The 13,073-nt window shown below is 41.3% G+C and overlaps 1 long non-coding RNA gene across 1 annotated transcript; it reads right to left on the bottom strand.

Moving 5' to 3' along the window:
* Nucleotides 1–7,525: 7,525 nt before the first annotated feature.
* LOC136014998 (uncharacterized) lies at nucleotides 7,526–13,046 on the bottom strand. Its single transcript, XR_010613025.1, has 4 exons — nucleotides 12,943–13,046; nucleotides 12,080–12,239; nucleotides 10,314–10,514; nucleotides 7,526–8,546 (listed from the first exon to the last, which is right to left on the bottom strand). It is a non-coding gene; the product is annotated as an uncharacterized LOC136014998 (long non-coding RNA).
* Nucleotides 13,047–13,073: the final 27 nt, after the last annotated feature.

The raw sequence follows: 13,073 nt of genomic DNA, 5'->3' as shown, positions 1-13,073 counted from the left end.
TCACCAGAGCAGGCTCGCACCAATTATATTAATCTCCGTAAATTGCATATAGGACTTCAAAGGAAAGAACTATAAAGTACAAAGGATCGTATAATGAATAACACTTGGAAGAAAAACAGAAAGAACATGCAGTGTTAAGCCCAAAATATCCACAATTACCCAACCATCAGGTTTTGCCTCTAGCTGGAGTTCTGAACAAAACTTTGGAAGAAAACAGTGGAAGCAGAAATCATGGATGATATAACAGGAATAGATCTGAAAACCATTTCATTTATTGAGATCAATGGGTCTTGCTGAAACTACAAGATCTATGACAGTACAGGTGAGAAGGGGAGAGAGCACACTTTTGGTATAAAGCGCCCCTTCCCTCCCATGGTCAGCAAGCATATCAGGCTATTTGGAGGAGGCAGAGACTCAGACTTTCAAGGACAGCGGCAACAGCAAGCCTGCTTTCTCTCACACTCATGGGATGTAACAGCATTCACCCAGAGTTTCCAGCCCTTGAGGTAGGCAGCTTGAGTCTGAGGTGAAGCCCATCTTTTGTTTTGATTCCAGCTGCCAGGAAGGAAGGAGTTTCCAGCAGCTTTAGTTATGAGGCAGGAAGCAAGAAAAAGCAGCAACAAAAAATTAAAAAAATGCAGAAGAGGGCAATAGGAAGGAGTCAAAAGACAACATAACAAGTTAGTAGAACTAGTACTTCCAGTAAGACTTAGCCATACGCCGAAACTCAGCTTTCTGTTGATCATGATAATTTGAGACATCAGTGACTGGTATTCTCAGACAATCACAGTTACTATCATTGTTCACTAGGCATGATGCCTAAATACCATTCCATCCCTTGAGGAATTATATGCCAGACTTATGAAGTACTTTAAATAGTGGTATATTCTTTGTATGCTGCTTTGATTGATACAGGTTTTATAACAGTTAATAGCTTCTACTGGAAAGGCTCTGGGACCAACTTGTGCTGAATAATAGTTAGCTGTGGGAGCCAGGATTCTCAGCTTATTCTCTTTAAATAAAACCTCAAAATATTATGAACAAAGAAGAGCAAAAAAAGTAATGAAGAACTTCGAACTACCAGCAAGGAAAGAGTGTCAGAAGTGTATTAAAGACTCTCCAAGCAGCACTCAGGTTTTTATAACAGTCTTGATAATGATCTTACACTTACAGTGCATCTTTTATCCAGAAGGATTCATTTACGGGCTGTATGCATACCACGGGAATAACTGTCCTCCCTTCTGCCAATTTACACAGCGTAATGCTGTTTATGCCTCTGGAGGAAAATGTTGTGCTATGTGAATTGCTACATCACAACTAAAATGGATTAAGACAGGCAGTGCCAAATGCTACAACAGTTAAATACAAAACACAGAAGGGAATTTGAAAGAAACAGAACATAAATAATCAAAACCACATTCTAGTCAGAACACTGAGATTAACGGTATCTAAAATGTATCATGGTATTAGTCATCAAAGTTTTGCTTTGAAATCTCCACTGGACCTTTTGGCTTTCACTTGGATTGTCTCAATGTATATTCATACTTGCTGCTCTCTAAAACATTAGTAACCAGCCAGCTGAGCCTGACAGAACCATTTCCAAAACTTTAAATAGCTATGTTCCATATAATATATGGTAATTACTGGCTTTTTAATTGTACCCAATGTAAAACAAGAAGGATCTCTAAATTGGAGGGACATCAATTTGATAGGTGGACCACTCGGTGGATAAAAAACTGGCTGGATGGCCGCACACAAAGAGGTGTGGTCAATGGCTCAATGTCCAGCTGGAGACCAGTAACGAGTGGTGTCCCTCAGGGATCGGTGTTGGGACCGGTCTTGTTTAACATCTTTGTTGGTGACATGGACAGTGGGACTGAGTGCGCCCTCAGACACCAAGCTGTGTGGTTTGGTTGATACACTGGATCGAAGGGATGCCATACAGAGGGACCTTGAAACGCTTGTGAGGTGGGCTGATGCCAACCTTATGAAGTTCAACCATGCCAAGTGCAAGGTCCTGCATCTGGGTCGGAGCAATCCCAGGCACAGCTACAGGTTGGGCAGAGAAGAGATTCAGAGCAGCCCTGTGGAGAAGGACCTGGGAGTGTTGGTCGATGAGAAAATGAACATGAGCTGGCTTCAGTGTGTGCTCGCAGCCCAGAAAGCCAACTGTATCCTGGGCTGCATCAAAAGGAGCATGACCAGCAGGTCGAAGGAGGTGATCCTGCCCCTCTACTCTGCTCTCCTGAGACCTCACCTGGAGTACTGTGTGCAGTTCTGGTGTCCTCAACATAAAAAGGACATGGAACTGCTGGAACAAGTCCAGAGGAGGGCCACGAGGATGATCAGGGGACTGGAGCACCTCCCGTATGAAGACAGGCTGAGAAAGTTGGGGCTGTTGAGCCTGGAGAAGAGAAGGCTGCATGGAGACCTCATAGCAGCCTTCCAGTATCTGAAGGGGAGCTATCGGGATGCTGGGGATGGACTTTCATTAGAGACTGTAGTGATAGGACAAGGGGTAATGGGTTAAAACCTAAACGGGGGAAGTTTAGATTGGATATAAGGAAGAAGTTCTTTACTATAAGGGTGGTGAGGCACTGGAATGGGTTTCCCAGGGAAGTTGTGATGCTCCAGCCCTGGCGGTGTTCAAGGCCAGGTTGGACAGAGCCTTGGATGGCATGGTTTCGTGTGAGGCGTCCCTGCCCATGGCGGGGGGGTTGGATCTAGATGATCTTAAGGTTCTTTCCAACCATAACTATTCTATGATTCTATGATTCTATCTTGAATTAAATAACATCAACAAAAGCCATTTATAGAGTAACATTTATATTTTAAATGCATTAGGATAATTTTCACTAGGTCCAGCTACCCTCCTTGATGCAATTTGTTTCTGACTTAGTCCCATCATCCTTACTTACATGAGTTGTTTTTTTATCCATAATGGTGGAGAAGAAGAGGACTGAGAATTGAGGTAACAGGACCAAAGTCAAGACTCCTGCAACAGAGAAAAGGTAACATGGAAGTGGTATTGACTGCAACATTGTAATTGAGACTGGAGTAAATATGCACTTGTCAGGGTGCAGGGAGGCTTTGCAGTAACAGATACGGGCTGAGGCCAGGGCCCTTGCAGTGCCTAGAGCAGTGAACTCCTTGCTTTGTCACCAGGCAACAAACTTCATGGTAGAATAAAGGCAAAAAGCCTAAGCACTGCCCAAGCTCCTTTAACTCTGTTCCACTTTCACCCAACAAGGGGGAAGCAATGCCACAACAAAGCTTTTCTGGCCTTGGGTCCATGCAACCCAGGGCTATAATCCTTCCAATCAGCCAACCACCGAACCTTCAGAGGCCATGCCTTGAGATTAGGAACTCACAACAACACAGAAAGAACCACTTTTTGCTATTCTTTCAGCACAAGACTAGTCTATAGCACAATTCAGGCAAATAATACAACAATTGATGCTTTCATTTAAGAGCGTGAATCAGGAGACTTATGACTGAGGGAAAAGAGAGCATCTTCCCAAGCCTTAACTGCCTCCCCAGCTCCCATGTTGTCTTCCTTTCATGGTTTCCCTAATTAAAAAAGGACTTCTGTCATGTCATCTCCCATTAGCTTAACAAGTCAGAGCAGTCAGCTCTCCTTTTGACACCAGGCTGTTCAGGTGATCTTTAGATGTGACTTTCCAAAACGTACTTTCCAACAATTAAACTTAATTCCAGGTTAACAGAGATTTAAAATTTTCCCCCTATGGAACAGGAATAATATTAAATGGGGAAAGCTTCCTAGTGCAAAAGTAGTTATTCAAAATGAAATTGGAAGAAAGGAGCCTTCCCCTAGGAACAGGTCATGCTATTACTGGTCCATGGACCTATTATGGCAATTAATGGTAGTAAGACTGTATACAAACCTTTGTATTGTGTTATTGCAGGATGATGGCGAATTTCTGACACAGATCATAATGCAGGGATCCATCCTTTATTAAATTTTAATGTTAAGCATATTGCCTTGCTATGATACTTCTACCCACTTAGTGTTGACCCACTTGCTTCAGTCATGAAGGATTTTTACTTGAAAAACACCTGAACTACAAATGGATCTAAGTATCAGTCATGCAGCCAAAGCATGTATTACATACAAGTAAATAACAAGCTTTTCTTCTGGGAAGAAAACAAATCCTCAATTCCTGGCAAGGAGGCAAACCACTGTTCCTAGCAACCAAGACTTCAGAACAGTGATCTAAACTGATGAATCAGAATTTGTAATGACAGAAACAGAATTATACGCAGCCCTCTGCAAGGGTTTATAGGAGAAATTAAACCTAACTACATTACCAGTAACTTGACAAATGCAGCTAAGCTAAGAAACACATGATAAAAAATAGTAACTGAAGCACGTGGTAACCATAAAGATGGTTTTATAATTTTAAAATTGAATTTCATCCATCTGATTGCTCAAATTACTTTTTTTTTTCACAGTAATATTGAGCTGAATTGGCTATTCAGCACTTTCAATACCATTAACAGCTAATGCTGAAACAGGGTTTTGTTTTTCACATCAGGCAAGAAATGACTGGCAGCCACGCTAGAGTTTGTATAGATTTTAGCACAGGAGAGACTGTTTACTCTCTGTGATTTTCCTCATTGTGGCTGGGCAAGACCACATGTGGCACTAAGAGAAATTTATTTAGCATGCAGAATTTCCTTCCTTTGTTCTTTTCTTGACAGAAAAAGAAGGAATAAAAAAGTAACTACAAGTTACTGAATTTTCTTGAGAAAATGTGTTTGTTCTTATAACAAGAGCAGGGGTACAGGATCTCCCTTAAACTAACTACTAAGGTGACAGGGGAGATGTAACAAGAGAAATGTACAGGCATTTCTTTGATATCGACATAAATCTAAGCACACATAGTACCAAATTAGTAGAACAGCATCCTGTTTCTTTAATTAAACAAAGACATAACAAGATTCAGTGGTTGAAAAGCAAAGCTAAAAAAATCTGAACAGGAAGCAAAATGCAAATTTTAAATGAAGGTAATTAACTACTGGAATATTTTATTGAAATGTGTTGGCAAATTCCTCAGCAACCCACTTGGACAGTTTTCTAAAAGATAAACTCTCAAACAACCAGAATGTATCAGGCTTCACCCAGAAAAAGTGGGTAATATTTCATCTGTTATAACTCAGATAACAACTATATATATAATGGTCTCTGCTCACCCTGAATGATCAAAAGCTTTTAACCCAAACAGAATATACGAAACAAAAAGAAATCAATTTATGGATCCTCCTGCCAACTTCCCTTATACTGATTAATATTCTACTGGATAATAAAATCTAACTGAAATCATTTCAAGGTATCACTAGTGTGAGTAAGGCTTGAAAAATCAGAAACTTTCTGTTTTAGGGAAATTCGATTTTGTAGTAATGCTGTCTCTCCATTTCTTGAGACTTAATGACTTTTGAAATTATTAACTAATTTAAAAACCAAATGGGATACTAGGTGCCTGAGAAAATCTGGAAACTTACTGCAAGAATGTGGTGTCTGGTCCTGGCAAGAAACCAGTTATGTTTCACAGATCTCCTGGATTTTGCTGTAACACATGGAAACAGATAATCTGAATGACAAAGTCCATTTGGGTTTCCAAAAGCCTTTGAAAAGGCCATTCACGTAAGTTTTTTGAAGCCAAACTGCCATGGAATAATCTTATTGTGCATAAATAATTGCATAAAATACAAGAAAGAAAATGTAAGGTAAATGGACTTTTTCACGATGAAGTTTACCACCAGATGTCCACCTGGATCTACACTAGGGGCTATTTTATTCAACTTCATCACAAATTCTATAAAGAGTGGACAGTAAAGTAAAAGGCTTGCTGCTGATAGGAAAGAACAAAAGCTGAATGGCAAGAGTTACAGAAGTACTTCAGGATACAAAATGACTAGCAATGAAATGATAGGTGTTAGGGGAAAGAATGTAATTCATTGTAAATACGCAGAGTCCCAGCAAACCAGGCATGGTATAGTTTTGCAGCCAACCCTGAATGACAGAGAGTGAAGAACTGCACTACCTGCAGATCCAGCCATTGGGGCAGGACATTGGATCCTTCTGCTGACTTATGAAAGATTGAAGACATTTCACCTAGCAAGGGGCGGGATAGACTGTATTGCCTCTTTAAACACTTTATGAGGGCAGAAAAAGACCTTGCTCACCTCATCTGTTCAGTTGTGATTACAGGCTCCATGCACACAAAGGAGCACAGAGGCACAGTGTCAGGCAAATCAGCTCCCCGAGACACTGTAAAATCTGTGGGTCAGGTGTGAAACTTGTTTGCATTTATGTGTCTGTGGACAAGGCAACTGAAAACAAGAGGATCCAGGGCTAGCTACTGCACAGACTGAATGTCTATGGCCTGTTCCTGAAAGAGCCATAGTGTGCCTGTCTGCGTGTGTTTGTGTTTGTGTGTGTGTGTGTACACAAGAGGGTCTGAGTTAACAGCAACTGGAGTGGGGCTGCAAGACTCAGGGGCTTGTACATCCAGCTCCAACAACTGGGGAGAGTAGGAAACCCAGGAGTCAGCTACTGGACAGACTGAGTGCCTAAGGCCAGCTTCTGGATGGAACCATATTGTGTGTATACACATACATATAGTTTCTATTAAAGGGCTTTCACCCTGATCACCCAAAGAGGTGAACAAGATGAATCCATTGCTGCTGTTTATGCTGTGTTTTCTCTTGGCATTGATTTACATGGACAATCATGTGTGTTTATATATATATGTACATACACTGCGTGTGGGTATGTGCCTGTTGGGAATACATGCTCAGTCTCACTACTAGCTGAATAGGGGAACATGGAACAGGAGCAGCCTTTCCTCCCTAAAGCTACCAGATTCAGTAACTCCTAACAGCCTACATGATCACTCCGTATTTCCTCTTCTGTGTGGATACCAAAGAGACATGAAGACCTTCCTGGACAGGAAGACATCTTTACACTTGTCCATCAGGACAAGTGTATACTGCAGGGCTTACCACTGCATCCTTTATGCATACAAGCTGTTAATCATCAAAGGAAGCATATCTGAGGAAAAAAAAGTCTGAAAACTATATTCTTCTAACTGCATATATACGTCTACAGCTTGTCAGACTGGCTTAGCTTTTCTTTGGATTCTCTTCACTACTCACACCTGTTAACTTCGTGTATCTTTTTTTTTTTTTTTTCCCTGCATTTGAGAAGATTAAGTCCCAGTGGGAGATAATTTGCTTCACTTCCTGGGATTTCTGTATTCACTTCATCCTATGGTTTCTCTGATTGAACTGCCTTACAGGAATTACTGCCTGGTGCCCTTGTTCCAGTATAGCAGCTTGTACCAAGCACTCTGCCAACTGTCACTCAAAGTAGTACAGAAATTCACTTACGTTCCTGTCTATGTAAACCAACAATCACAAGAATGACATTTTCTTGACAAAATTGTTACACATTAAGAACAGCACTTGAAAAAAGTTAGTAATATGAAAATTTGTTCTCTATTGCAATGAAGTTCTTCATCAATTACAGATTATTCCACTGACATCTAATGCACAGGAGAATTCAGCTGAAATTTGAAACTTGCAGGTAAGTATGTCAAAATAACAGATTAACGTTTTTTTCATCCCATTAAGAAATCAAGCTGGAGATTTGTTTTTACAGAGTGAATGATTCTCGCTAATTCTATTAAAAATATAAGAGTACCATACAAAATGTTACATGGTTTCAAGAAGATTGTTTTCTTTTTGAAGAAGCAGGAGGTGGGAGATTACTGAAAAGAGCAAACAAGCAAGGTGTTTCATCAAGAATGGCAACAATAAAACCTGATTTCCTACGGATTTATGCTATGGGTTGAGCTCTATGTGGCTTCTCTCCTGCCTAATAAGGATCCTGTTTATGCTGCATAATTCCCTTCAGACCATTATAAGGGTATTCCTCGCATACCCAGAAATGTGCTCAAAACAATGTACACCAACTTACTAGATTTTTTTTATATTTTTCCTCTCTTTAAATTGGCTGCAATTGCCCCAGAGGTCTATGCTGGTAGAGACAGAGAACTACATTCTTTGAAGGCTGGTTGGTCCCTGTTTACAATAGTAAATTCAATTTCACAAATATTCTCCAACTTCCACATAGAGGGTATTTGTAACATTTGATATAATTTATGTCTCTATTTTCAGCAAATACAGGAAATTCTGTTCTGGGAACATAACAACTGATGGAACATAAAGGATTTCTACTGCATGAACCACACACAAAAGATCCATAGGTAAGTCACTGGCAGTGGGAGTACCACAGTTTTCATATAGAGGAGGCCCTGCATGCAGCTAATAGCTTATCTCTCTGAGAAGTTTAAGATTACAGACTGGCAGGCTGTAGATGCTAAGTGCTTATTCTTAGACACCTGCTGATGACACGATTACTCCACAGCCAAAACAAAGTCACATCAGAAATACCATCATTGTTATCAGTAGATGGCCAGTGGTATACAGTTAGTTCCACTATCTGTGAGCGGGAGCATTCTCTGCAAGTGAGAACAAGAACAAAGTCAGGAAATCTCTAAAATTAAATATCTTAAAAAAATGAAGTGTACTTCCCTATCCTAATGCAACAAAATGCTGTACAAACTTGAGGTACCATGAATCAAAAAGACACGTTCAGCTAGTGAGCAAGAAAAGGGTTTAAACTTAACCATTCCCTCCCCCATGTGGGAAAACCCCAAAAAACAACAAACCAAACCAACCGACCAACCAACCCTACAACAAAAAAACCCGAACAACCCCCCCACCAAAAAAACCCCACCAAAACCCCACACCTCCCATAAAAAAAAAAAAAAAACCCACACAAAAAAACGAAAAAAAAAAATAACAAACCAAGAAGCGACAACAAAATAAACCTAACACCAGATAAACCAAGGGCTAAAACTGTAGCAATGTACTGAGCCTTCCTTGAGGCAGAATGCTGAAATGTAAACTACTGCCCAGTTGAGGGTGCAGGTCAAAGACAGTATATTACGCTCTCATTCCTTCCAGCTTCTACTATAGGGAATACCATAAATATAAATATATCTCTTTTCTTAGCCAGTGGTCTGGAAAGTTGCAGTTAATTAATTTTACCCCATTCCACGTAAAGGTCTAGGACTCTATCCAAGTCTTTTTTTAGTGAACATCCAGCAATACAGGCTTCCCTAGGGCTTAATCAACAGTTTATAACAATGATTGGCAGCTTCTTCCAAGGTCTCCAAAGGTCACCCAGAATCACAACCTGGCCTTGGTATTCCAGAAGAGGTCTTTTCCAAGCACCAGACTTTTGTAAATACTTTGTGCATGGCCTTGCCCAACTATACAGTTCAATTCAGCATCAGTTGAACTAGTTAACCGTCACCTACCAAAACCAGAGTCTAGGTACTTGTACAGGAAAATATTTTTAGCTGGAAACCTTTTAGGAATAAATGACCTCTCATTAAGTTACCCATGTTGGAAGAGGAAAAGCTGGGTTTTTCTCTCCTCATCCTAAAAGAAGTAAAACCTGTGTTGTCTATTTTTTTTCTTTTCCAGACCTATCTACACTGCCAGTGCACATGCTGTTTCTACTTATTTCAGCTAACCATCTCCAGCCAAGAATGTAAAAATCCCATCACTAGGAGAGCACAAAGGCTAACTCCAAAGACTACTGGTTATGGCACATAGCTATACAGAATACAATTTGCACACTGCAGCTCATGCTTCTTGAGCAAACTGCACATTCTATGTGGTCACTAAGGGAACAAACTTGAATAGGAAATCTTTGACAACATATCATAAAACTTCCAACTCATTTAGCAAACATAAGGTCCTCTTAACAGGAAAACTCTATGAAGCACAACTGGCATAACTATTTCCTGGTTTCAGTGCATTTAAACGACTTCAACCTTGGCAGAACATCCAGAAGGAGAGAACATTTTATGGTACAAGTTACAATGGAAACCGAAGTGGAATGCTAATTTAATCCTTGATGCTGCGACTACTTTACTCACACGTTTGCAGGACCAAAGTCTTAGCCACGTATAGACGTGTCAGAGTCCTGTATCTGGAAACAGGATGAAATGGTTCTCCAAATATGGTACCAAAAATCAGGGTCTTTGTCAAACAGTAGTGATAGCCCTATAATTCTCCACATGTGCTTCTGAAAGTTAAAGGTTAATTTATAATATCTACTAAAGCTCTATGTCAAACAAAACAATATGGTCTGAATCTCTTTATGTGGCCTGCCTGGGCGACCAGCCAATAGTTTAATATATAAAAAAACCTACCTGTAAAATCAATTATAGTAAGCTCTACACAGGAAGTTCAGGGTAAAGGTGAAGTAGCCAGTTAGAAAGTGTTGTTCTTGTGTTAGTAGTCTTGTGTTAGTAGTAAGTAATGCAGGTCTTTTCTGTGGTTCTTTCTTTGCATTAAAGATGCCTTACAGACACCTCAGGAAGCCCTAAGTTAACATCACAAGTTCATTGCTCCTGAAAAACACATAAAACAAAGTACTGGAATGTAAACTAGGAAAACACAGTTTTCATTTTAGACGACATGGGAAGCTGTCTTTTTAACTCTCTATCTTCCTGCCCCCACAAGACGGAATGCAGACTTGTCAAATTTTTTCAGTAATTATTTAAGCATGAAACATTTTCCATACTACTCATTTGAAATAAGGAATAAAAGTCATTATGTAAGAGAAAGATAAATTAACTAAATCCAGTTATTGGTGAAAGCAGAGAATAGGCAAACAAGAATTCTGAATTACGATCTTCCCTCTGACTTGACTCCTGGCCAGATACAGTGAAGCAGTTAGGCCAAAGAAAGGTATGGATGTTGTAAACTATGATACAAACAACCCCTGGTCTAAATTTTTTCTTCTGATGGTGCCCCAACTTTTATGGAAAACAAAAGCATATAGATCATGTAATATGTGACTGTACAATGCTGCAGAAGGCAGAAACTAGGTCTTCCCTCCTCTACATTAACACCTTAACTGTGTTCTGTGTGGCCCAATCGGCTTGGATTTGTGTTTGTACCATGTCTCAGCCTTAATAGGAAAAGCCTGTGAATTTGGTTATTTCCAACCCTAACTATTCTATAATTCTATGATACTCTCCTGGCAAATACACAATATAGATTTCAACTCCCTTGAGGCTGCAGTTGAAGAAGATGTATGTTTCCTTCTATTTGACTAAATGGTAGCCTATTACATAAAGCAGAAGTGCTTCACCTCCAACAACAGAGCAGCTGTAGAAAGTTCTGATTTATCTATCCCAGCTAAAGAGAAATACTCCTATCATCCTGAAACATTGCACTAGATTTAGGGCTAGGTAGGGAGTGTTTCTAAGTATCCTCTTTACATTTTCTGCTGGCAAGCTTCCACACCCTCTGCATTATCTTGGGATCCTAGGCATCAGCTCTGATTCGGCAACCCACCAAGGGGATCAAATGTGTAATTTATTAACTCTACCTCATAACATCACTTTGTTGCTATTTCTCCTTCTGAAAGTGGTGATGATAATTTCTACTTCATGAGGGTGTTGACCCTTAACTGGAGCATAACTTGAGACTGAAAGAGACTTCTCCTTTCCTCAGAAGCCAGCACCATAGTGGTACACGGTACTCTTATTATGCAGTGAAATAGCTGATTGCATCCTTCACATTTTCAGGTGACCCACTGTTCAACACAGACACTGATCCTAGATGCCCTGAAAGTATTGTATAATTAAAGATGCACATCACTAAAAGAGGATTGCTCTTCGTCCTGCTAGGAATAAAAAACAATGCAAAGAAGAGTGGCCATATGTGATGCATGCATCAAAAATATTTTGTTCAATATATGGAAATACCTGCCTACTGTGATGTACACTCTGCCTCCTGATCTATGGATTTCATCTGGCTGACAAGGATACTGACTTTGCTATAATGATTAATAACTTATGAATCCTTGGGAAATTACTGAAAATGAAAGCCAGACAAGGATGTGCTGAACCTGAAGAGATCCATTCAAGCTGAAGCAAGCAACAACCAGGATGTAGCCATTCCATACCTCAGTATTTTTGGGTAACCATTTTGTTACTTATGGCCAGGCAGGGATCAGCACACTTCAGTGGTAGGACATCACCTCACCCAGACTTCAACCTGTGCACGGCAGCCTTCCACACAGAAATCCTTTTCCCTGCTGTTTTACAGCTCCCCATCACCAAAGCCTAAACAAATAAAGAGGGCCACACGCATATGATGTTTTCAGATGCAGACAGGTATCTGTCAGCGTCTTTGTTAAACCTGCCAAGCCTTCTCATTTGTGACCCTATTCACTCAGCTTCATAAGTCCCCTAGTTGCATATTAACACCCTAGTTAAATTTGCTGTCTGCACTGAAGTATCAGACAGCCCCTTCATCTTTTCATTGACCGGTTTGCTGCATCCTGGAGCACATTGTTTACTGCTCTCTATGGAAAGCTTTCTTAACATGCTCAGAAACTGAACAGGTCAAGCTGACTCAATACGGAAAATGCTGACCCACATTTAGTAAACTAATCGGTTTTTGCCCTTCTCCCCTAACCTAAACCAATGCCCACCCCCTGGGAAGCACCACAGCATCGGCCCGTCTCCAGGCCGCGCCTGCGAGGCTGCCACAGGCTGGGCAGTGCCAGTCGACCCTCAGCGTCGACCGCCTGAGCCCTGTGGCCACGAAGCCTTCCGCGCTCGGGGCGGAAGACTCGGCCCACCAGCACACGCGGCCTGCTCCGGGGTCTCCTCAGCGGCTGCCCGGGCTTTGCACGTATAACCCCAGCCTGGGCGCTGTAACCGCCCGATCCCCTTTCGGGACTGGCCGATGGATGTCGCGCAGCCCTGGGCCACAAGAACCGCCTTATCAGGCACCCCCGGTACAGTGACTCGCGGCGGGCACCTTCCCGGGAGCCGATGTGGTGATGAGGTGACCGTCTACTGCGGCCCACCTCCGCGCTGCTCAACCGCAGCCACCCCGGAACACAGCGCCACGCTCAGCTCCACCCCGCACGCAAAAGGCGGCAGCCCCAG

Source organism: Lathamus discolor, chromosome 5 (genome assembly GCF_037157495.1).
Source record: "Lathamus discolor isolate bLatDis1 chromosome 5, bLatDis1.hap1, whole genome shotgun sequence".
NCBI lineage: Eukaryota > Metazoa > Chordata > Aves > Psittaciformes > Psittacidae > Lathamus > Lathamus discolor.
Note: the sequence above shows the minus strand (reverse complement) of the source record. Positions and strands in the feature narration are given on the sequence as shown.